Source organism: Camellia sinensis, chromosome 1 (genome assembly GCF_055761805.1).
Source record: "Camellia sinensis isolate YWXY chromosome 1, ASM5576180v1, whole genome shotgun sequence".
Taxonomy (NCBI): domain Eukaryota; kingdom Viridiplantae; phylum Streptophyta; class Magnoliopsida; order Ericales; family Theaceae; genus Camellia; species Camellia sinensis.
Genome location: NC_138961.1, coordinates 193,756,596 through 193,782,951, shown reverse-complemented (window position 1 = coordinate 193,782,951; position 26,356 = coordinate 193,756,596). Strand labels below are relative to the sequence as shown.

Sequence of the window (26,356 nt, the reverse complement as noted above, 5' to 3'; positions counted from 1 at the left end):
TCTCTACTCTCGTCATCCATTCCTCCTTCAATCCTCTTTTTCTTCAACAAAATTCTCTCAAAGTAGTGCATTGTTTGTTTCTAACTGTGAACTTCTAGGGTTTCCGAATGAATAATTTTGTATAGAATTGACATTACAAAGAAAGAAACATGCTATCGCAATCAGGTTCTCCAAACACCGACTCCACCGCCGCCACTAAAGCTAATCAAAATCCCCCTTCTTCCTTCGATGAGGACTTCTTCTCTTTCGCATCTTCGTCCTCCTCCGACGATCCTCCTGAAATCCCTATCTCCTGGCCGTCCGATGCCATTCTAACCCTAGTTTGGGTGATGAACCTCACCCTTGCTTTCGAATGGGCCTCTCGAAATCTAAGCCCCCTCGGAGCTCCCCTCCGCCTTCCCTTTTCAGGTGTTCGATAGTCTCATACTCTCTGCTTCCAAAATCCTTCACAAGGAGCCCAATTGCGTCACCATTGATTGTTGCACCACTGATTCCAGTGTCCTCGTCGTCGTCGTCGTCGTCGGGGACGTTCATGGCCAACTTCATGACGTCATTTTTCTGTTGCGGGACGCCGGTTTTCTGGCCGATAATCGCTTCTTTGTGTTCAATGGAGATTATTGTTAGAAAAAATAGTACCAAACTATATGGAAAATATAATTTAAAAATATGCAAACGATTTTTGGGCAAATCCAAAAACTCAAATATATCAACATAATAACGTGATAAAACTTACAGTACGTAAACAGATAAAACCTGATCGAGTCGAGTGTGTGACACTCTTTCCTTAAGACAGATTCGTCCTCCCACCGGTGCTTAGGATTCAATGGACGTCTATCTCCCAGGATACAACGATCAATGTCTTGCACTAGCAGCACTACTATTGCAAGCCTAGCGAACTTTGCTGTGCATGAACTCTCTTTATAGGAAAATTAGACTCAAGAAATATGAAGAATAAATACAAAGTGAAGAAGTATGGCAATTCTCTATCCAAAAATGAAGTGAGGGACATGGAATGTAAAGACTTCTATGTAACTCTTCAGAAAGGTTGTGATCCTTCAAAAGGACACACTCTTTGATCTCAAGAGACACAACCAATGAAGTAAATTAAATTCAAATTTTCCAACAATCCCCCACATGAATGAAATTTACGGAAAGGACATGCAACAACATGCAGACAAAGAGAGAGTACATTATGGAAATATCCTGCATCGGGATAGGTAGCTTTCGGCTTTGAACCTTCCCTAGTGAAAGCCTATCGGACTTACTAGCTAATCAGTGGACGTGATGCCTTGAACTGTTCAGCCGTTTGTGTAAGCCAAGACAATAGAATTCACACAAAATATCTTCAAACACAGCTTAGTTCTCACAGTTGTGCCCGTTTTGGCCTTGGGCAAGTCCTGGTGTTTCTTGAGTGCTTTAGAGAATTTAGCCTTATCAATTCTCATAGAAGCGGCCCCTTCACACTCATATAGGTGATCCTTATTTCGAGTCTCTTAAATACTCCTCTTGAAAGATACCCCTCTAGGATTTCCAAGATATAAGTAATCATTAAAAGCATAGCTTACCCTAAGTTCCCTGCATTCAACACATGTTGCAGATATCACTCTCATCATAGGAATGGATAGGAGTTAGACTCCTTTAGTGATTTCTGGCGAGCCACACATAACTTAGTTGTCCCTTTGAACTTAGTTCTTGGGATCTCCAGTCATCTAAGTAGGGTTACCATTATGATGACTCTGATATATTAGGCTTTAATCACATTCCCCTCGATAAACTCATTTGCTCTTTGGTCAAACTTTTTTGTTTAGCGGCCGCTATTTTTCCGTTTGACCTTCTCAATTAGATATCATTGAGTAGTTAGTGAATCCATTATATTATCATTAGACAATATTCACAACTAAAAACAAATGTCATACGGTGTCAAGTCTTTGATTACATCGAGACTTTATCATTACTCTATGTCACTCCCATTTAAATAATAAACATAGAGTTGTTCCTTAGGAGTTAATGAAACCATTGTTGTTTCTACTCCAACTTTGTCCTATATAAAGAATTGAGATTCTTTGTGGACCTATTATCGGAACCGTTACTTTGGTTAAATCCTCCAAGCAACCCCACATTTTAAGCATTCCAAGGAAACTTAATTCCTCTTGTTGATGTATAAGTATACAAAATATTAATACACCCCCACAATTCTGAGATAAATCAGAATATATCATTAATTGGTGTGCTTGAACTAAATAACAAGATGTAAACTGTTTTGTGAATATAATCACAATACTAATTTGTCTAAAAACAATTAGACTTCATAACTTGCTTTTGCAGTACAAAGAAGAAATGACTAAAACCGGTTGTGGCCACAACACTTTGTCAAATAACATTTCTTTAGCCATGATTAATTTCTTTTTGTTTACTGCAACCCTTAATTCCAATCTCAACATGGAATATAAATATCACTGAATAAATACATTTACATCTTATTTGTCTTATCCAGTATTGGTGACTACGTCGACAAATACCAAAGTGTCTTTCACCCATGAAATATTTTAACTTATAATATTTCATTACGGAGTTATCAGTCACCTCACCAATTTTAGTCTTTATTCCAAAGAATAATTAGAATTCCTCTTATGTAAAAACACATAAGTTCACATTTTTATCAATACTTTGATAAATAATTAACATCCATTTATAATATATCAATACTTCAATAAATAATTGACAGCCATTTATAATACACCACATATCAAATTGATATTAATGACATCATAAATTGTCAACTCTACAACATATGTAGACATGGACAAGATTAACAAATCAAAGATAATCATAATTGTCCAATTAATCTCTCTCCCCCACATTTGTGATAATACATAAATTAGCACAAACAATATGATTCATTGCCGAAACAAGTGTCACTGTCACAAATAATAACTTCACATTTTTATCAATTCATACATTATTCATTCAAGAATATTTGTAACAAAAGAAATTAAATTATCTCTTTTAATTCAAGAGATAAATTCCCACATTAATATTATGGTTCATGGTTAAACCAATTCTACCACACAAGTGAAACAAAGATTGATGACATCTTATCTCAGAAAATTCGAAGTTACTTTAAAAATAACTTTTAATTGATTATTAACAAAAATAATAATCAACCCAAAAGATTTCTCAAATTATTTCCAATTAAATGGAACAACACTACTAGTTAAATCATCATGTTTAACTTTTCTGGTGTTAACGATTGTTAATACTACTATCACAATCAAACAAAAGGATTAATTATACTTTTCGAAATAACACCCCACAAGAGATCCATTGGTATGTCATCATCACAATCACAAATTAATTAAAAATTTCACAAACTTTCAAATAAAATTTAATTTAAATCCCTGACAAAGTACTGGAAATAAATTAGTCAAAAACTAACACATCACATTTTTCTTTTTCCATAAAAGATTTCAAGGCAACATATGACACCATAAAACTCATTGCAAATTAATTAGAATTACTACAAATTAATATGCACATGTAAATGACATCTCTACATTTGCATAATGGATCAGGCACCATATATACCATATGCTTGGTTTTAAAAAACAAGAAAAACTAAACATGTCTTAAGTTAATCAAATAAAATTATTAATCTGACTTAAAACAGTTAAAGATCTCATTAAAGGTAAAGCCATTCCAATGGATTAAAGTCAGAAAAGAGACCAAATATTTGTCAAAAGACAAACCAAAAATCAAAAGAATCTGAGTTTCTCCATAAATATAATTCGAAAAGTTGTAACTTTTCATCCCGGTTATGTCTGCAAGTAAAGACAAAAAACTGTTTTTATATAGGCAAACCAAATCTTATACAAAGATCATAAATATATATATATATATATATATATATAATGAGCACTCTTTATCCACGAAGTTAGAGACATCCATTTATGAAACGGCAAAAGAAAATTCTGTGTACAATCAAAATTAACAGTAATCCGAAATATATATATAAATACCAAAAAAGAAACAAACAGTTTCTGAATATGTAAACCAAGAAGATTATATAAAACTGATTCACAACAATTCTTTTAAAAACAAGCAAATGTTTATGCTTTACATGGTTTATGTGATCCAAGAAATAAAATAACTGAATCCTTCTAATGTCAAAAAAGTACCGATCCAAATCTAATATTTATAAAATAAAAGAAGATTGATTTACGAAATCCCAATATTGTTTAATCAAAATATATGTTCTTCATACTACATCATCATCATCATCAGGACATACATGATACACCACTAAATGCCTTTGTGTGAAAATCAAAGCATGATAAAAACAATTGAACACATCAATAAATAATAAATACATATAAAAATTGATAAGTCAATTTTCTGTAAAACTCTGAAAACAATCATCCAATACCAACTATGAAAATCAATTCAAACTCTCTTACCAGTATTTATAGAACTTAGATCTGTCTTATCATAATATTTTCTATAACACACAAATAATAATAAACAGATATGCATTCTGAACTAACATGATTACTCAAACAAAAATACCAATTTTGAATTAATGAGTGAAGTTTCATAACAAACCAATTGACTCCCAATATAAATTCAAACATATTATAATAGAAAAGATGTAAATTGATTTCTGATAGATGCAAACTATTTATAAGTTATAACCGAAACTGTTTTAACAAAGATAAATCTGTTTAATAACAGTTCCTTATACACAAAACTATATTTTTCCAAAAACCATAAACATGGTCGGGTCTGTCTTAAGATTGTTAGAACAATCTTCTGTGTAAATAAAATAACTTAAAATAATTCAAACAAAATAAATAAATAACATACCGAATTTATTTCATTGAACCGAATAAATAACTTAAGACCAAGTCGAGTGTGTGACACTCTTTCCTTAAGACAGATTCGTCCTCCCACCGGTGCTTAGGATTCAATGGACGTCTATCTCCCAGGATACAACGATCAATGTCTTGCACTAGCAGCACTACTATTGCAAGCCTAGCGAACTTTGCTGTGCATGAACTCTCTTTATAGGAAAATTAGACTCAAGAAATATGAAGAATAAATACAAAGTGAAGAAGTATGGCAATTCTCTATCCAAAAATGAAGTGAGGGACATGGAATGTAAAGACTTCTATGTGACTCTTCAGAAAGGTTGTGATCCTTCAAAAGGACACACTCTTTGATCTCAAGAGACACAACCAATGAAGTAAATTAAATTCAAATTTTCCAACAATTATGTGGATAGAGGAGCTTGGGGTCTTGAGACATTCCTTCTCTTGTTGGCTTGGAAGGTATATATAAGATTCATACATATATATTCTGAGACTAATATTCAGATTCTTTAATTTCATATTTCAAAGAAAAAAAAATTCAATTTTTTTGTGTGAGTGGAGGGGGAGAATAGAAATATAGCATTGTCCCAGAAAGAAAGCTTTGTTCTATGTAGTTTCAAAGGTTTCTTTAATTGCGAATCTGTGCATGTTTTTACCGTGATTCTGAGTTTGTTTAGGATGAAGGTGGGGTGGGGGGGGGGGGGGGGGGGGGATTGAAACTTTTTCTAAATTTGTTCTAAGAAAATAGGAAAGCACAAGAAAATTTATATTTATCATAATTAAAAGGCAAAATTTTCTTGTGTTTTTCTTGCAAAATTTTCATCCTAATCAAATGCTTGCAAGAAAATATATATTTCTTTTCGTTGACTTCACTTTCTATCACTTTCATTTTCTTCCCTTTTTTTTCTTTCTAATGAAACTGAACCTAAGTATTCAAGGAATTAAGATGCTTTCTTGCTGCAACCACTGTATCAGTTGAGATGATAAGCCAATGTTATTGCTCTGTTTTTTATGTGACTCATTGTGCTTTGTTCAACTAGTTTTTAATGCTTACACAACTTTTTTATATTTGACATCTTTTTTACATAATATTGGCGAAATGACATGAAAGATGAAATGATAGAATGTGTAAAGAACTCAATTATTTGAATATGCTAGAAAATGGATTTATATCGGATGCTAAAAGCTTGAGTTTATGACACCTACCATTTATTGCGATATGTACTCTAATAAAACATCATGTGTTTCCAATGAAATTGGGTAATGCCAAGCGGATATGTATATTTTATTGAAAAATTTTGCCATCTTTAGAGGACTAAAAGCTTACATCTCTTATATACACTTTACTCAAAGTCAATGAAAGAAAGGATAGGATATAGAACAAGGGCAGAACTTTGGAAATGCAGTTTTGTTTTAATTATTATTAGTTTTTAAATGTTCTCAGGAACGTGAAAAATGAAAACTATACACAAAGTGTATTTAGATACTATTATAGAGAAAACAACTTAAAAATATTCAATTTCCAGGAAACTATGCATTTTGAGAAAGTTGGGTTCGTAAGGAATGGAAACAATTGAAAGACAATTGTGTTTTTAATTATTATTTTTTTAAAAAAAAAATTCTAAAATTTTCACAAATGAAGATTGAAAAAGGAAACAATAATTATGAAAATGATAACAGACCAGCGCTTGTTGGTTTCCCACTCTACCTCATTTCAGAACTCTCAAATTTGTAGGGTCTAATTTAAATTTTTATTTCCATTTTTCAAAGACCTTTCATGTATATAAAAATGGAAGGATTCAAGAACTTGTTTTCAAATAGTTGATTTTACATTTTGTGGTGATAGTTTTCTGTATTTCATATTTCTGTGGAGCACTGCAAAAGTACTTATATTTTCATAGGAACTGTGGCTTATTTTATCAGTTTGAACTTTTGTGATATATTATAAACCACTTATTTTGTTATATAGATGTTATAAACATTTAAGGTTTATGATTACTTTTTTACACCATAGGATATCATTATTTTGTTAAAATAAAGTGTTTCTATTATAACTGGACAATTATAATATGCCATATACTTCCCTTGCATTTAAGAAAGCTTGTTTGGATGATGCACTTTTTCTTGGTTTCTATGCCGTATAGGGTATGTCTTCTTCGTGGAAATCATGAATCAAAATACTGTACTTAATGAAAAAGAAGTCTTGACCAAGTATGGAGATAGCGGAAAGCATGTCTACAGGAAATGTTTAGGATGTTTTGAAGGACTTCCTCTGGCTTCCATTATAGCTGGGCGTGTTTATCTTGGCTCTTTGGAGGAGTTATCTACAGCTAGGAGATCTGTCCTCGATCCTCCATGGGAAGGTCTGAACTTGATTCCTGGTGATGTGCTGTGGTCAGACCCATCAATGAGCCCCGGTCTTTCTCCAAATAAAGAGAGAGGAATTGGTCTATTGTGGGGTCCTGACTGTACTGATGAGTTCTTAAAGAAGTTCAATCTAAAGGTAATACATAAATCAAATTTCCCACTTAATGCTGATATTGTTACATTTTAATACCATACCATTGTTATACTGTAGGCCAATGACTTTGATAAGTTGCTTTACATGTGCTTGATGTCTTTCTATTAAACAACTTGAGAACGCTTGACCTATATAACCAGACAACTTTAATCATGATGTCTTGTTGATATTATGAAGAATAATATGATAGGTTGTATTATAAATGCTTAGTCATTAATCATATTTGTTACAATTCTATACTCCACATCTAGGAAGCATTTGGCGACGTTTGCCAGTGTACTATTTTTTTGTTTACATAAAATATGAGATATGCTTATTGTTTATTTTTACTTAAAACAAAATATATGTTTGGTACACATGTTTTCAAAACGAAGAAAACAAAACATGTTCGGCATGTGGGGGTTGCTGGATGTGGTGGCTGGCAGGAGGGAGTGGCTGGATAGGTTGTATTATAAACAAAACATGTTCGGCATGTGGGGGTTGCTGGATTTGGTGGGAGTGGCTGTAGGGAGGGGGTTGAGGAGGGAGGAGGGAGGAGGGAATGAAAATTTATTTTCGAAGCAAGTGGAAACACTATTTTTTTGTTACCTAAAATTCTATTTGGAATTCCTTTGTACTAAACCCAGATTCGTTATCGACACAGAATTGTATAAATTGCATTTGCACTTGTATAAATCTATTGCTTTTCAGAGAAGAACATGTGTTGTCTTTAGAAATATATATTCGTTATTTAATCTAGTATACTTCTTTCTTTGGGTGTTAGCTCTCTATCTAACCAGGTGGAAACAAGATCTCAAATCTTTCGTTTCTTTGTCATCTTTGTACTTAGTCATGCATGCAATACAAGTTATAAAGAACTAGCTAATGGAATGCAGTGCTCCGTCTTGGTCAGGGGTTCAATTCCGTTTGCTCCCTGGCTTATTGAAGCAATATAAAAGTACTTATAAATTTGTTAAAAGAAAAAGAATCAGCATTGTTGTCTGCTGTTGTTACCACAGTTAATTATCAGATCACATGAAGGCCGTGATGCAAGGGAAAAGCGGTCTGATCTAGCAGCAGGAATGGATGAAGGGTACACAATAGATCATGTTGTAGATTCCGGGAAACTGATTACTCTTTTCAGTGCTCCTGACTATCCACAGTTCCAGGTATCTTGCATTTCTTTCTTTTGTTTTTTTTTTTGTAACAGTTGGCATTTATTGTGTTTGTAGTAGTTCCATCTGCACTTTTGTACTGGCTCTTTTGCTCTGATTGTCTTAATAATCTCCTTTTAATTTTAACATCTGATTTAGAAAATTGGCGAAGTTTTATGTCCATTAATTTAGAACTCCTGATATGTTCTGTATGGTTAAATTTAGAGTTACATGTAGGAAGCCTTTGTTCTGAAACAATCAGGCATGGTTGAGCTGGATTCATTTTAGTTTCCACTTTTAGTTGAGCTGCATAATGACATTGTCTTCTAATTTTTCAATTATATACCGTTTTATTCTATTCTCTTTGTTCTTGCTTTTTCTTTTTATTTTAATTTTTGAAATTGGCCTTCCTTTATCACTTCTCTTATTATAGTTAATGAGGATATCAATTTAAAATTCTTTCTTAAAATAAGAGAATCTTCCCCATAGAAGGAGAAAACTTCATAAAATCTGTTTAGCAATGAGGGAGTTTGTTGATACATGGAGACATATAAATCTTCGAATTACTGTGAGATTCTTTCATTAGTTATGCCCTTCAAAAAAACCATATTAGTTTCAACTGCCCCATATCAGAAATTATTAGCAGAACAGATAATCTGTGTTCCTTCAATTTATTTTCAATTTCTTGTACAAAAACTGAGCGACCTTAAAATGAATGTGAAAACTGGCCTTAACCTAATTTTGGCTTTAAAATGGTGTAAAGTCAACTTGGACATGTCCAAATGTGGATATGTTGTAGGATGGAAGAGGTTTCTTTCCTCAACTCTGTCATGATAAGTTAGGTGGGTTGAGCATGTTTAATAGAAATTGTTATATTTTTCGTAGTTAGATATTCAATCCCTTCAAGAATTAGTGTAGTTTTAAACATTGAGAGGCCTACATGAGGAAGGCATGCCAAGTTGAAAAAGCATGCAATCTAGGCAGGTTGATATGCCTAGATTGCATGCTTTCAACTTAACCTGTCACATGCTTGAAATTTGCATTGACATGGGCAATTCCAATGTGTTTTTTCTTTTTTCTTTTTTAAAGCTGTTCTTGTTCTAAGCTTCTTCAGGATTCTGCTTTGTGGTTCCAACTAAAATTTTGTTTGCAAAGCCATCGTAATTCTAGAGGCAGGTCTATGGAAGTGCAGTTTTGGGCAATATGGCACCAGAATCTACAGATTTGTAGAAACACTACCTATGTCACAATTTTTGGAACTCCCTTAGTATAATGAGGAGCATTTAACACTGACAAGATATTGAAAAAGAGAAAACAAATAAAGTAGGATCACGCAAGCCACCAGTTGTTACACATAATCAAAACCCCTACATTTTCTTTTTGTTTTATGGTTCTTCCTGCCAAGAAATACTAAAATAAGTGTTACTAAAACTCATTCTACCGTACGCCATATGATAATAAATATTGAATTGATATGCCTAGAATGGAGATTATATGGTTTTTATGTTATGCAGACCTCTCAAAATATAAAAGTTTCGTCAAAGAGAGTAGAGATTTCACCCCCTTTTCAATTAATATAGAAGGAAAAATAACAAATTAATAAGCTTAGGTTGGGAGACAGTATGGTCCTCATCTTCGCATGCCTTTTCTTTCAGGCCTCTTAAAATATGAAAGCTACTGCGAGTAATACCTCCTGAGATGTCATCCAAGCCCCTTTTATCAAGAGACACTCTTGAATGGGGGAGAGAAAAAAATCTGAGATACAAAAGCTTCAGACAGAATTTTCCAGTGAGTGGAAGAGCTTTCCAATGGGGGTGAATGTCTCTCCTAGCATCATGGAGATGTCCTAACTGATTGCTGATTCGGAAAGTGATCCTTTGTTCGTGCAGATTGCCTCCGACTCTTTGTTCAAGAGGGAATGCTATGTTTGCATCCTAATTAGCTTTAGGTATTGGACCTGGGTAGGAAGGTTAGTTGAGTTAGAAATGCTTTTCTTTTTGTGAGAATAAGTTAGTTATGGAAATAATTGTTAGTTATTAGTTGAAGATGACTGCTGATTCTGGTTCAATCTAACCATTTTGTTAAAAGAGTAATGCTGGGGTAACCAAATTTGCTTTACCATATGATGTGGCACCTCATAAATGTCATCCATGCGTAGAATGCAAAATGTAGTGATGACACGTCAAATGGTAATAAAATTTTGTTCAAAAATTTGGTTATGACATGTTACTCATGTTAAAATGAACAACCTAAACTATCCTTTAATACTAGACCTTACCCCTCCGATGCGCTAAGGATTTAAAATTAAATTCGCAGTTGGTTTGGATGGTCATAGGTCTGACCAAAATCATGATGGAATAATTGGGTTTTATGCATTTGTCATTTTGCACGCGTTCAAATTAACAAAGTAGTATCTATTGATAGATGCAAGAAACAATAGAACATTCTCTCCCCCCCCCCAATTGTGTAACTGATGTTGAAACTAATATTTGCCTGTTATATCCGTCTTTGTTGCAGGCAACAAGAAGGTACAAAAATAAAGGAGCTTACATTGTTCTGGAACTGCCTCATTTTGATTCTCCAGTGTTCCACAGTTTTGAAGCAATTACATCAAGACCAAAGGTATTGTGTCAACTAATCTCTGTACAAGGAAAGGTAGTCATAAATTCCACATTTTCATTCGATGAACATAGCAGAGTGTTGCCGTTCTTCTATTTGAGATGTGCCACAAGGCATTTGAGGGGACACATCCCTATCATTTATAGATCATTGATAAGCTCAACTGCTTGGGGGTTTCCCGGTCCCTTATTGTCATTGTAAACATGTATATTAGGTACTTTTGCATGTAATGAACTCGGATGTAATGTGCATGGCAGGCAAATCCCTATTATGACATTGAGGATGTGATTGCCTCTGATGAAGAATTGGACTTGGAATCAATGGTGCCATCTTCCTGAAAAAGTTCATCACCACCCGTTGTTGAATATGAATTTTGTTTTTTTAAATAAATAAATAAAACCATTGTACATGTCTTTTGGTTCCTTCTTACTGTGTTATTTTATTGATGCAAGAGGGTTTTACACCCCGGCTCACATGGCTGTCAACTTCAAATGTATAATCATGTATTAAATGTTACCCTTGGAATGTATACTGAATAGATAATTATTTTGAGTCTGGATCCCCTCCTTGAGAATCCTACTTCATTTCCTCCTTGCAACGGCTCCGTTGCACATCCAACAGCCATAAAAAAATAAAAAATAAAAAAATATGAAATTGAAATTTTAGTAGATTCCCGTCCGTTGCTATAGTTATACATTCACTTCACTCTCACTCTCACTCTCACTCTCACTTAGCCTCACACTCACCCATCCTCCTCCACCGAATCCACCCTCACTGGCAACCAATCCCAACGGCCACCCAGACGGCATCGGCGACTAGTCTCGACGGCGCCCCACTCCAACCCTGATATTCTTTGCTTCGTGAACCATAGCTCCACCGCGACCACCACCATTAGCTAAGCGAAGAAATTTCTTGATGAGAACGTGGGTTCTAAGGCCATAGAGGAACCAGTTTTGTCTTCAAAACGCTGAAATTAAGAAGTTAGGGTTGTGTGATTGAGATTGAGAAAATAGATTTGAAATTTTAAAATTAGGGCTTTGATTTGGGATTCCAACGGGGAAAAATTAGGACTTTGAGTGGGTGTGTTTTTGATGAATTAGTATCCATAAACCTATTTAATTAGTGAGACAAATTGATTAATTTCTACTTGTTTTTGTAAAGAATTGTTGTAGAGTTCTTGAATAGGCTTTGAGGAAATAAAATAATTTTGTGCCTTTTTTTTGTTTTTTTGTTTTTTATACTAGAAACAGTGATCATACTTTCTTCTCCCCTCTGGTTGGTTGATAAAAAATTTGAGGAATGAGAGAAAATCAGAAGTATATTAAATCTAATGTTTTAGTTGTTTTGATTTACAAGAAGTCATAAAACCAATAAGTTGTGACAATTTGGATTTTTGAAGTCTGAATCCTATGCAGTAAGGTTATTGTGAGTTATGTTAGTATGATCAGTGATGTATGTTTCTTCATTCATAGCACCACCGGTATTTTACTACGAGGGATAGTGGAAATTTGGCATTTCAAAATTTGGTTTTTGTGCATTTGAGGTGGTTTTGAGTTATGCTAGTATGATCAGTGATATGGGTTTCTTAATTCAAGCTGTACGGGGAGCAAATATTTCGGCAAGCTCGTACTCTTTTTTTTCGAGCTCCGTCTCTGTCCAATTACCTGCGTACACAACGACGGTGAGCTACCCGGCGGTGTGTGGCCGGAAAACCCCTCCGACGATCGAGTTAGCACACACTTTGGGATAGAGAGAGTGAGGAGAGAGTTGAGTGTAAGTATTTCTCTTACCAAATATTCATCTGCCCACGTATGGGGGGCGCAGACGTGCTTATATACCTTCTGCGCTCCAAATCTACTCCCAGTGACCTCTCAACACGTGGCACTGCTATCCCATTTGTCAACATAAACCTTGCTAAGCACCATCTAACCCAACTGCCTGCCCATTCTCCTGGGAGCTCGGCAGCCGGGCAGTACCATCTCGGTCATCGTCTGCCATGCTGCGCTTCATGCCCAAGTACTTCAACAGCTAAGCTCAGATGAGGACCGGACTCGGTGGCATCTCGGCAACTCACGCTTGTCTACGGTCGACCTACCTACCGAACAAACAGGTACCTCGATCCAACCTTGCCTTTCCTGGCGCTGGACTTTTCACCTGACCAGCTTCGTAACCACGGATCCTTGCAGCTCGGTCAATCCACGCGCTGCCTTAACCGAGCAGCTTCCTTCAAGGCCGGGCCACACAACTTGGCCCAACACCTGTTCGGCCCAAATCTGTCTAGCACAACTCTGTCCGGCCCAAATCTGTCCGGCCCAATTCCATATCATTAATCTCCCTCTCAATTGCCCCTTAATTCCGTCCGCTAAAGCGTGACTGGGATTACCTATCCTGATCGGGGTAATACTTCCTCGGTCCTCAGTATGCAAAATGGCGACCGAGCTAGTTGACATTCTTGTCTTCAAAACTTGCCCGGTTCAACTCCTTGGTTGACATTCCTGTCTCCAAAAATTGCCCGGTTGACCCCTCGACTCTTCATCCTGTCTCTTCAGTTCTGATGCTGCCATAAATGGGGACACGTGTCAATCCTCTATTGGTCATCGAGCAGCCAACCCAGCCGTCCCCTCAATTTTGAATTTGGGCGGCCTCATCACCCTTATAAACATGCATCTTCCTTCTTCCTTTGATTCTTACTGACTCTCTGGCATTCCAAGCACTTCGAAGCTGCTGTGCCTTCGCTAAGCTTCCATTCTTGTTCTTGTTCTATGTTTGCGTTGGAAGGAACTGTATTTGCACCAAATCTTGGTAAGTCTCTTCGAGCTTTTGCTATTACATTTGTTATTCTACACTTTAGGGCACCTATTCCTTAGGTTTTAGGATTTAGGCATACAGAATCGTCCCAAACCCCTTACTGTTCATGGTGTTCTTCATTTTCCTTGATGAACTTTGAAGATCTGGGGACGACCGGGCTCTAGGTCCTCCTTAGATCCAAAAAACCGCTTAGACCGAGCAAAGAACCTGTTCACCCCAACCTTAGTAAAAACCAGGATAGCCAAAGGACTTGGTCGCTCGACCGGGCTAACATCTGGTCCGCTTGGGCGACCGAGCTCCTTGGTTAGCCTTTACGACCGAGGTGGTTTGGCACTCTTCATGACCAAGCTAAAGTCAAGCTCGGTTTGCGCGACCGCGCTTCCTCTTACACTTGTCATCCTTTTCCTGCAGAGTCCAAGTGGACCACTGACCATTACCGAGGTTAACAAAGACCGGTTAGCCTCCAATCACCACTGTGCCAAACCTCCTAAGCCGAGCTAACTTAGGCCGGCCGTACATGGGGAAATTCTGGTTCCTGGTAGATACTTCGGCTGCTCTGGCCGCGTTCAGGGAGGAGTATGGCATCCCGGCCGATGTCCACCTTGAGCTTGCAGAAATTGAGACAACGCCTTGGGGCAGAGAGCAGTGCCCCTTTACCGTGCTGTCAATCATCGAATGAGGCCTCCGTTTCCCCCTTAACCCATTGATTACAGAGTTCCTGCGCTGCACCGGGCTAGCACCCACTCAAGTGTCCACCAACACTTACCGAATAATAAACGGCGTGCACGAGCTTAACAACCGGCTAGGCACTAACTTAGGTTTAGCCGAGATACTGCGGCAGTACACCCTCGGGCACACCGGCGACGGCCTCGCCTATTACCTTAAGATTAGGCCGGGCAAAGAAAAAATCATGACCGGAACACCAGACAAGGACTTGCACGATGACGATTTCTTCTGGGTAACCGGCAATTATGAAACAGCCGAGGTACCGGGCTGGTTCATAAGCAAGAACTTCGGTTCCACATGTAAGCCGTGCTGTCTTGTTCGGTCAATTCACTTTATTATTCTGCACTTAATCATTCTTCCTATTCCTCTTGCAGCAATTCAAGCCTTGCAAGCAAACTACCAATACCCCAACGTAGAAGCAATCCGGACCGTGCTCCGCTACAGCCACCGAGATTGCAACGAATTGCTCGGCTACGTTCCAACTTACAAATACTCAGCACCACGCCGGAGTAAAGTTACAGACTTTCTCCGTGCTCCAACTCCTTCTCGAGACCCAACTCTGCCGGACGTCCCGTTTATCCGGTTAACTGAAGCCGAGGAGATGGCGAAAAGGAGTCACATCAAGAACTTGCTCACCGCGACCTCGAGCGAAATACCGAGCATCATTCCTCATTCCCAAGCTGCCGGTCAATCCAGCGGCCCTGTGGTTGCCTTGGCGTCTCCAGCTGCCGGGCAATCTAGGCAAGAAGCTCGCCAGGCTAGCAAAAGGCCTCGCGCAGATTCATCTGCCGAGCTGGTTGCCGAGCTCACCACCGAGCAACCCACAGAAACCGCAGACCCAATTCCAGCATGGCGATCGCAGCTTAAGCACCAGGGAAAAGACATCCCAGCGAACGCTTCGATCAAGGGTGACAAAGAACACCTACTTGCCTTTGATCTCTCAAAAGCCCTGCTCCTACTAAGCGATGTGGTCGGCAGCGACCACGTTCCGGACACTCGGCTTGTGAAGTCTTCAGTCAAGTCCATGGCCAGGGTAAGTCTCAATCCTTTGCTGAAATTTTTACCAAGTGTTTGCACGGTTTCTAATTTGATCCAGCTTTCCCCTTGCAGGCCATCCAAAAGCAGCACCTGGTCATGGAGCGCATCCATCGACTTCGGCAGAAGGCGAATGACACTGCCAGCCAGGTCCAAAGCCTTCAAACCGAGCTCGGCCGAGCAAAAGCTTCACTCCAAATTGCTAATGCTGACAACAACCGGTTGCCCGGTCAGCTTGACGAGGCCGAGAAAAAGCGGGATAAGCTCCAGGCCGAGCTGGATGTGCTCAAACAGTCAAGGGAGAAGGACTGCGAAGATGACAACAACGCCGGCTTTAAGGAAGCCGAGGACAGTTACAAAAAGCAAGTCTTCGCCACCCAGGACATTTATTTCAAGGCAGGTTGGAAGTCTGCCTGCCAACAGCTCGGTCAAGGTTCTAACACCGACGTATTTGCCTCTCCACCGGCTGCCTTCCTACCGACCTACCTTGTGCCTTATGCCAATGATGTCTTTAGTGCGTTGCAGGCCGAGGCTGAGGAAGGGCTTGAAGAAGAGGCCGAGGCAGATGCTGAGGGAGAAGACCGAGAAGAGCAACCGCAGCCCGGCGAGACTTCAACCGTTACGCAAGACCATTTTCCCACAGTTGACTTGGAGACGACCGGGGATGAATTCACCAATCTCTCCCCCTCAGCTTAGTTTTTCTTCTTTTTTTTTTTTTGGTGGCTTTGCTTATGTAACCGGGCTGTCAGCCCCCCTTTTGTACTTGCTTTCAATCAATGAAACACTAAATTTATCACAAGTGTTTGCACGATCTTGAGTCTTCATCACTTCAGCCGAGCAAAATACATCCCAGTTTTCATAATAATTGGACAAAACCTCAACATTTCCAACCGGAATAAACAGCTCGGTTGGAATCTGAGTTGAACAAAACACCAACTCCTTCAACTCTTGCAACTGGAACAAACATCTCGGTTTAATTCTGAGGGTTGAACCAGATATGACCAGCTTCAACCAGAGTAAATCATCTCTGTTGGATATACCCGGGTGAACAAAACATCAACTCTTGCAACCAGAATAAACATCTCGGTTTAATTCTGAGAGTTGAACAAATCATCAACACCTTCAACCGGAGTAAATCATCTCGGCTGGATACACCTAAGTTGAACAAAACATCAACTCTTGCGACCGGAGTAAACATCTCAGTTTAATTCTGAGAGTTGAACAAATCATCAACACCTTCAACTGGAATAAATCACCTCGGTTGGATACACCTAAGTTGAACAAAACATCAACTCTTGTGACCGGAGTAAACATCTCGGTTTAATGTCCCAATTTTAAAAGCAACAATCAAAATGCTAAGCCAAAGATGAGACACTTCTATAAATTGACAAAAAGAATTACATTCTGAAGTGTAAGGCAAAAAATTCCTTTGCATAAAAAGACAACAAAAGCTAGAAATAGTACAGTTTGAGGTTAGCCGCATTTCACGGCCGGGGTATTGCTCTACCATCCAGATCTTCCAAGTGGTATGCCCCCTTGCCCGCCAGACCGGTGATTTTGTAAGGTCCTTCCCAATTTGCCCCTAGTTTGCCTTCACCTGGCACCAGGGTGTTGCCCAAGACTTTCCTCAAGACCCAATCACCCACCTTGAACGGTCTGGGGTGTACCGTTTTATTGTACTTTCTTAAAAGCTCTTGTTGGTAGGCAGCGACGTAGATGAGAGCCTTTTCCCGGCGCTCTTCTACTAAATCCAATTCCAGAGCAATGGCCTCGGCGTTTAGCTCAGGCTTAAAACTTTCACTTCTGAGAGTGGGCATGCCTACTTCCAAAGGTATGACCGCCTCCATGCCATAAGCCAAAGTGAATGGAGTTTTCCCGGTAGAACGCCGCGAGGTAGTTCGGTATGCCCAAAGGACGCTGGGAAGTTCCTCGGCCCACTTTCCCTTGGCTTTCTCAAGCCTCTTCTTTAGTCCGTCAAGAATAGTCTTGTTTGACGCCTCAGCTTGACCATTGGACTATGGGTAAGCCGAAGTGGAGTTGTAGAATTCAATCTTCAAATCTTCACAAAACCCTCTGAATAGACGACCGTCAAACTGGGTGCCGTTATCAGAGATCAAAATTTTAGGGACGCCGAACCGTGTTACCACATTCTGCCAGACAAACCGTTTCACGTCTTTCTCCTTGATTGTTGCCAAAGGCTCGACTTTAACCCACTTGGTGAAGTAGTCTATTGTCGCGATGAAGAACTTCTGGTTGCCTGGTGCTGTTGGGAGCGGCCCCACTATGTCTAATCCCCACATTGCAAAAGGCCAACGGCTAGTTAGGGGAAGAAGTTCTCTGGCCGGCTGATGGATCTAGTGTGCAAACTTCTGGCACTTCTCGCACTTGCGAACATATTTCTGTGCGTCGGCTTGCATGCACGGCCACCAATAGCCTTGTGAAATAACGCGGTAGGCCAAGGACCTGCCCCCTATGTGACTGCCACAGATGCCTTCGTGAACTTCGTACAGGAAGGCTTCCACGCTGCTCGGGTGCACACATTTCAGGTAAGGACCGATGAAAGACTTCTTGTACAAAGCACCTGAAGGAGAGAGCCAAAACTGCTTTGACTTTACTCGCACCTTGTGTGCCTCCTTCTTATCGGCTGGAAGGGTCCGTTCTCTGAGAAAGATGATGATAGGGTCCATCCAAGAAGGACCTAACTCGGCGCAGTGTACATCTGTCTGTCCGGTTTCCTTAATGCTGGGCCTTGGAAGGAATTCGATCAACAGAGGGTTGGGAGATGTGTGGTCGACCATAGAAGCAAGGCCGGTCAACTCATCGGCCTGGTCATTCTCTTCTCGGCCAATCTGTTGGATGTTGATCGCCTGGAATGGCTTGATATAGTCCCTGACCAGAGCTTGGTACTTTACCATTCTGTCGTCCTTCGCCTCGTAAACCCCAGAAACTTGGTTAACCACAAGTTGGGAATCACCGTAAACCATTAGCTCGGATGCTTGCATCTAAAGCGCGCTCTTGAGACCGGCCAAAAGCACTTCGTACTTGGCTTCATTGTTAGATGCTGGGAAGCCAAGGGTAATTGAATGTTCAATTGTTAGATCGTCTGGTGAAATCAAAACAATACCTAGCCCGGCACCGTGACGGTTCGAGGCTCCATCAACAAAAAGTTTTCATATCTCCCCCACAAAGAGCTTCCAACATTCTGAGGGGTCCTGGGAGGCTTGAAGATTGACGGGATCACGGTTGCTCGGCAGTGCGGCTTTAGGTTCTGTGCTGATTGGTTCCACTTCAGCCCCCCTTGGTGATTCGGCACCGGACTCAGCAGGTTGAACTACGATGCCCAAGTCCGTAGGCAAATCACCAGGTTGAGGTATTATGCCGGCTGTAGACTCTGCACTGAGTAGTTCCATGCCTTCCCCCCTTGGTGATGCACTACCGAACAGAGCAGGTTGGGTGGTGATATCCAACTCCGTCATCGCATCACCGGGAGGTGTCGTTGTATTAACTAAAGGTGTGTTGGTGGGGCACGCAAATTCCGCGTCGCCAACTCCAGCAAGTTGTTGTATTTCGGTCGTGCTCGCGTTCACCTCTTGATCTGCCTCGGCAATATCGACCGGGCAAATCGGGTGAGTTCCAGGTGAGAATTCGACAACAAAATCGGCCAAAGTCTGTGTTTTGATGGCAGTACGCGGCTGGAACTTCACATCAAACTGTCCCAACTCGACTGCCCACTTAAGAACTCGACCGGAGAAGTCCGCTCGTTCGAACAAAGCCTTAAGGGGGAACTCGGTAGAACGATGATGGTATGGGCGTGGAAATAGTGCGGCAACTTCCTTGAAGCCATCATCAAGGCCAACGCAAGCTTTTCCAGCGGCAAGTATCTCGACTCTGCCGGTAGCAGGGTTTTGCTGACGTAGAAGATGGGGAGGTGCTTGATTCCTTCAGCCCGGACAAGCACCGCACTGATTGCATGCCGCAATACGGCCAGATAAAGGTAGAGTTCCTCTTCGGGCACTGGTGTGACCAACAATGGCGCGGAAGACAAATACTCCTGAAGCTCGGCCAAAGCCCGGTCACACTCTTCGTCCCACGAGAATTTTGATTTCAAGGATTGAAAGAAAGGGCGGCAGCGATCTGATAACCGGCTTATAAATCGATTAAGCGTGGCGGCCATTCCGGCCAGATGCTGCACGTCCTTAGCCGAGCTGGGTTGTTTTAACTCTTGCACGGCTCGGATCTGTGTAGGGTCTGCTTTAATACCTCGGTTCGTGACTAGGAATCCCAAAAATTTCCCGGATCCCACACCGAAGGCACACTTGGATGCATTCAGGCGTAGCTTGTGTGTTTTAAGAATGGCGAACATCTCGGCCAAGTTGGATAAATGGTCTGCTTGATGCCGGCTCTTAACCACCATATCATCAATGTAAGCCTCCATTGTTCGGCCTAGCAGAGAAGCGAACATCTTGGTCACCATTCTTTGAAAAGTTACCCCGGCGTTCTTCAAACCAAAAGGCATGACTCGATAGCAGAAGAGTCCCCTTGGTGTAGTGAACGAGGTGATCTCTCGGTCGGGTCCATGCATCGCAATCTGATGGTAGCCGCGGTAGGCGTCCAAGAAACTGAGCCTGTCATGTCCAGCCGTTAAGTCCACAAGCTGGTCTATTCTAGGAAGAGGGAAGCTATCTTTTGGACAAGCTCGGTTGACAGTCTTGTAATCAACGCAAACTCACCACTTCCCATTCTTCTTAGGTACCACAATTGTATTTGAGATCCACCGAGGATAGTGCACTTCTTGAATTGCTCGCGCCTCAAGCAAATTCTTAACTTCCTCCGTAACCACCTCGGCGTGATGTAGCGCTGATCTCCTTGTTCGCTGAATGACCGGCTTGGCTCTGGGAAAGACATTGAGATGATGGCATATGAAATTTGGATCGAGATCGGGCATATCGTAAGGCGACCATGCAAAAACTTCGATATTGGCCATCAAAAACTCAACCATCTCGGCCCGTTCTTGGGCTATAAGGCTTGAGCCGAGCAAGAAGAACTTCTCAGGATGCTCTGTATCTATTTGCACCTCCACCAATTCCTCGACAGCTTTGTCCTCGGCCTTAATGCCCACATCGTCGAGGACTCCGTGGTCCTCCGGTCCCTCAATCATCTAAACGAATCCTTTGGCAGCTCGGCTCCCGTTGACTGCCACAAAGCACTGTTTTAACATGACCTGATCGCCCCAAATCTCCTCGATTGCCCCTATAGCTGAGGGGAATCTCATCACCTGATGGTAGGTCAACGCCACGGCTTGCATTGCGTGAAGCCATCCTTTTCCAAGGATTAAATTATACGTGGACGGCACCTGCAACACCTAGAATTCCACTTGTTTGACCACGGATCCCGCTTTAAAGGATAATCTTTCCCAGAGGCCACTCCGGCTGTGAGTTGAAACCAACCAGTGGCGAAATTGCCGGGGCCAAATCTGTGTCTCGGAGCTTGAGCTGTTTGAAAGCGTCGTAGTACATGATCTCAACCGAGCTTCCCTGATCGATCAAGATCCGTTTGACATCAAAGTCCTTGACACGGAGTGCAACTACTAGGGCGTCGTTGTACGGCATCTGAATGCGCTCCAAGTCTCCTGAGGAGAAACTGATCACATCTTTCACTTCTGTCTTCCCCCTCTTGAGCGCAGGCTGAACCGACAAGACTTCCCTCATGTGTTCTGCCTTCTTGATCATACCCCGGAGCTCGCATACCCGCGCCGGTTCCACTATGCCGTGGATGACATTTACAACCCCTTGCGGAGGCGCATCTTGGTCGCTCGGTCCCCTTGGGTCTACAGGAGCTTGATTTGCTTTCACGCCCCCATCAATGTAAAGGTCCAGCTGTCCGGCTGCGACTAGCTCTTCCAAGTGTTGCCGCAAAGGCAAACAGTCCTTTGTTCTATGGCCTCGCTCCCGGTGGAATGTGCAACGGTATCTCGGATTGAAGCCCTTCTGTTTGTCGCCTAACTTAGCTGGAAACCAGACATACTCCTCGTCACGGATTTCGCTAAGTATGCGATATATTGGAATCTTAAAGACCGTGGTAATGCCTGTTCTTGTTTTCAACCTTCTGTTTGCATCAGCTACGTCATCTCGGGGGTAGTCATCCCAGTCATTACGACGTCCCCCACCCCGGTTTTTGTGATTCGAACCTCGGTCTGATTCCTCAGCACGGTCATTAGATCGGCTGGACTCTTGTCCAACCACGTGCACCTTCCCTGCCGCCCTCTTGTCTGTTGCTACCGGATTTGCCTTCACAGTAGATGCTGATGCGTCATCTTCTACTCGGATGTGCTCGTTGATGCGTTGCATGAGCTGACCCATGGTTGTCGGTTGTTGCATGGTAAGCGAGTCTCGCAGTCTATGTCCGACCGGGGGTCCACGCTTATATTGAACGATTGCAAGGTTGACCGGGCAATCCAATATCTCATTGAATGTCTCCCAATATCTGGTGTTGTATGCTTTGAGAGTGTCGCACTGTTCCATCTTGACGTTCAGTAGGTGGTCAACTTCCTTTGGTGTTTTGGTGTTGGTTGTGAAACGCGTCACAAAGGCTTCGACCAACTGCTGCCACCTTTCGATACTCCCCTCCGGCAGCCTCCCGAACCATTTCAAATCCAACTCGCCCAAGCTCGACGGAAAGATAAGGCACATAAGAGCATCATTCCGTCTATGTCCGGCCATAACCTGTCGGAAATGACTTACATGCATATACGGGTCGGTTTTTTCGTTGTAGAGCGTGAACTTTGGCTGGTGGAAGCCCGCCGGAAGCAGCGCTGTTTCTATCTCCAGGGAAAAAGGAATGGCACTCAGCCTGGCCAAATCTGTATCTAGAAGAAGTGGCGCTGCTTGGCGGGATGGAGGCATTCCAACCTCCTCGCTGGCATGGACCCCATAGGATAGCCGCTGGAGCGCCGGCACCCACTGAGCCTCCCGCCGGCGAGCCCGTTCCTTCAAAATTGCCCGCAAATCCTCTGAACAGGCGGAGTAGGAGTATCTCGACGTCGTCACCGATCGTGAAGGCCGGTAGGTGCTGTCTTGCGCGCTAGACTTCTCTGCGCGCACATCAGAATCGCCATCCCTGTAACTCCTGGTAATAGAAATGGCCGGAGTATGCCACTGGTTCTGACTGCCTGAACGGCGGGATAGGGTGCGCTCACTGTGGTCACCCACTCCAGCTACACCCTTCCCTTTGACATGCCGCTTGAGCTCTTCCATCTCCGCCGCCATTCGCCGTCTTGGTCCCTCAACTTGTGTTCTAGACGTCTGGCGTGTGACTCTCTCCGCCGCCGATGACCGTCTGGACTCCGCGAATGACCATAATTTCTCCCGCGCTTATCCCGCGCGTTCCCCGACTGCCTTCCAGGGAATGTCTCCAAATCCGCCATTGGAAGGATGGCGGGATGTCCCTCTCTCCATTGGATAAACTCCGGGGTGGCTCCGTCGATGGCAGACAATAGAATCTCATCGTTGTTTGCCATGAACGACGATCAGATAAGCCTGGAAGACAAGGTTTTGTCTGTCAAGTTTCCACAGACGGCGCCAATTGTACGGGGAGCAAATATTCCAGCAAGCCCGTACTCCTTTCTTCCGAGCTCTGTCTCTGTCCGATTACCTGCGTACACAACGGCGGTGAGCTACCCGGCGGTGTGTGGCCGGAAAACCCCTCCGACGATCGAGTTAGCACACACCTTGGGATAGAGAGAGTGAGGAGAGAGTTGAGTGTAAGTATTTCTCTTACCAAATGTTCATCTGCCCACGTATGGGGGGCGCAGACGTACTTATATACCTTCTGCGCCCCAAATCTACTCCCAGTGACCTCTCAACACGTGGCACTGCTATCCTATCTGTCAGCATAAACCTTGCTGAGCACCACCTAACCCAACTGCCTGCCCATTCTCCTGGGAACTCGGCAGCCGAGCAGTACCATCTCGGCCATCGTCTGCCATGCTGCACTTCATGCCCAAGTACTCCAACAGCTAAGCTTAGATGAGGACCGGACTCGGCGGCATCTCGGCAAAGCCGAGCTCGGGACAACTCACGCTTGTTTGTGGTCGACCTACCTGCCGAGCAAACAGGTACCTCGGTCCAACCTTGCCTTTCCTGGCGTTGGACTTTTCAGCTGACCGGCTTCGTAACCACGGATCCTTGCAGCTCGGTCAATCCACGCGCTGCCTTAACCGAGCAGCTTCCTTCAAGGCCGGGCCACACAACTTGGCCCAACACCTGTTCGGCCCAAATCTGTCTGGCACAACTCTGTCCGGCCCAAATCTGTCCGGCCCAATTCCATATCATTAATCTCCCTCTCACAAGCAATGTTGGTGTTTTACTGAAGAAACTGAAGAACTGCCATGTTTGTTCAGTTTGAAACTGCTATGTGTGTAACATATGTGTAATTAATCACAAATGCTATGTTTGAAACTGAAGAAAATAATTGACATTGAACTGCCATGTTTGTTCAAATATTATTAACAGTTTAGTCTATGTAACCTTTGTATCAGCTACGTTTTGTTTTAAAAACTGTTTACTTTTTTTCTTTTTTCTTTTCTGGATATCTCTTCATAAGCTTGGTTTTAGGATTAATTCCAGCAGTACCGTCTTTCTTGGTTTTGTAGTACAAATGCTATGTTTGTTCAGTTTGACTCAAACATGGCAATTTGAACAAACATTTTGGCAAACTGAAGAAACATGGTTTTGAGATTTTCAGTTTCTTAACATGTAGGAAAAACTAAAGAAACTGAAGACTTACCATGTTTGTTCAGTTTGAAACTGCTATGTGTGTAACATGTGTGTAATTAATCACAAATGTTACATTTGAAACTGAAGAAAATGACTGACATTGAACTGCCATGTTTGTTCAAATGCTATGTTCATATATTTTTAAGCCTTCACACTCTATCTCTGTCCTCTATAGAACAGCCATTACTTTTGTTATGGGCATAACTCTATAGAACTGCCGTATGTGTGTAATTACAAATCATTTAATTTAGACCTTGTCTATGAGACTTTATAAATCATTTATTTTCTCATGAATGTTGATCCTGCTTCAAACACAAGCATAGCACAGCACAACACTACAAATTTGTCATGTATGCAGATTTAAAAAATGGCTTCTTCTTCTAACAATAGCAATATAAGATTACAACCGAGACTGTGCAATTGTGGAAGAACCGCTGCCATATATATTGTAAGAACTAATGAAAATGGAAATCAAGGGCGTTAGTTCTTTGTTTACCTATCAAAATATGTAAGTATGTATTGGAAAATTTAATCCTTTAATAGTGACATTAATATTTGTTTTATTCAACTAAGTGATTGTCATGCATTGTAGAGTAACACTCCCACTCCCCATTGCAATTGCTTCAAGTTCGTGGATGAAGCTGATGAAGACGTTACGTCCAGAATCCGTTCCAACACTAGAGCTTATGATTCTATAACAATAGAAGTCTTTAACGATGTAAGGACGCGGCTTAATGACATGGAAAATGACTATGGTCGAAGGCTTGAAAGGATGGAAAATAATTTGAAAGCGATGGTGTATTTCATTGTATTTTCTATCATTTTATACTTTATTATGTAACTTTTGTACTTCATTGTATTTTGGGAAACTGAATGGAAGTTTCTATCATTTTGGGTTTTATTGTACTTCATGATGTAACTTATGTTTATGGAATGAATTTTAAAATTGAACATATAACAGAGGTTACTTCCAAATGTTGTCTTAATTATCCTGTCTTACTTATGTATGCAGATTTATTGTTGAACATATGTGTGCACATTTAAAGTTGAACATATATGTATGCAGATTTATCTTGTCTTAGTTGGTCACATATGTATAGTTGAACATATAACAGAGCTCAAGTGATTGAAAATAAAGCATTTAGATGTACCAAGTATAGATCCATCTGGGCCCCAAATGCATCAATAGCATAACCAGTACTACATTTATGATTCAGATTGATGTTCATGTTAAGGAAACCAACAACACTAGGTAGAGAGGCATATGTTCAGACATCTAAGGAAACCAGCAACACTACGTAGAGAGGCATATGTTTAGACATTCACACATTTATGATTCAGACATATGTTCATGGAATGGAATAGAAACCAGCAACACTAAGCCATATGTTCAGACATATGTTTATGTTCATGGTACTAGATTCAGACATCTCTACTATTCTTAAGGAAACCTATTAACTGTGTTCATGGAGAGACATATGTTCATAGAACCAGCAACACTAAAGCACTAAACTGAAATATTCCATACTAGTACCAGCAACACTCTAGCAGCAGCATACCAGAACTAGCATAACCAGCATAACAGCATAACAGAAATATCAGAACCAGCATAACAGCAAAGCAGAGAATAGATAACAAAACAACATAGATTTTTTTAGCATAGATAGCATAATAGAAATATCAGAATAGATACTACCAACACTCAATCTGCTCCTTCATTCATAATTTTTTTAGCACAAGTTAAAAAATTAACACAAGTTAAAACACAAGTACATAATAACACTTCTTAGACAGCATCAGTTTCATAATAACACTTTTTGGACAGCATCAGTTTCATAATATTCATCCACAATTTTTTTCAGCACGAGTTAAAAA

At 41.1% G+C, this 26,356-nt stretch overlaps 1 pseudogene across 1 annotated transcript; it reads left to right on the top strand.

Moving 5' to 3' along the window:
• Positions 1 to 6: 6 nt before the first annotated feature.
• On the top strand, positions 7 to 25,434 carry LOC114278868 (serine/threonine-protein phosphatase 7-like; annotated as a pseudogene). The gene is made up of 6 exons (XR_014363356.1): positions 7 to 418; positions 498 to 602; positions 7,010 to 7,368; positions 8,385 to 8,534; positions 11,037 to 11,141; positions 25,074 to 25,434. The product of XR_014363356.1 is annotated as a serine/threonine-protein phosphatase 7-like (transcript).
• Positions 25,435 to 26,356: the final 922 nt, after the last annotated feature.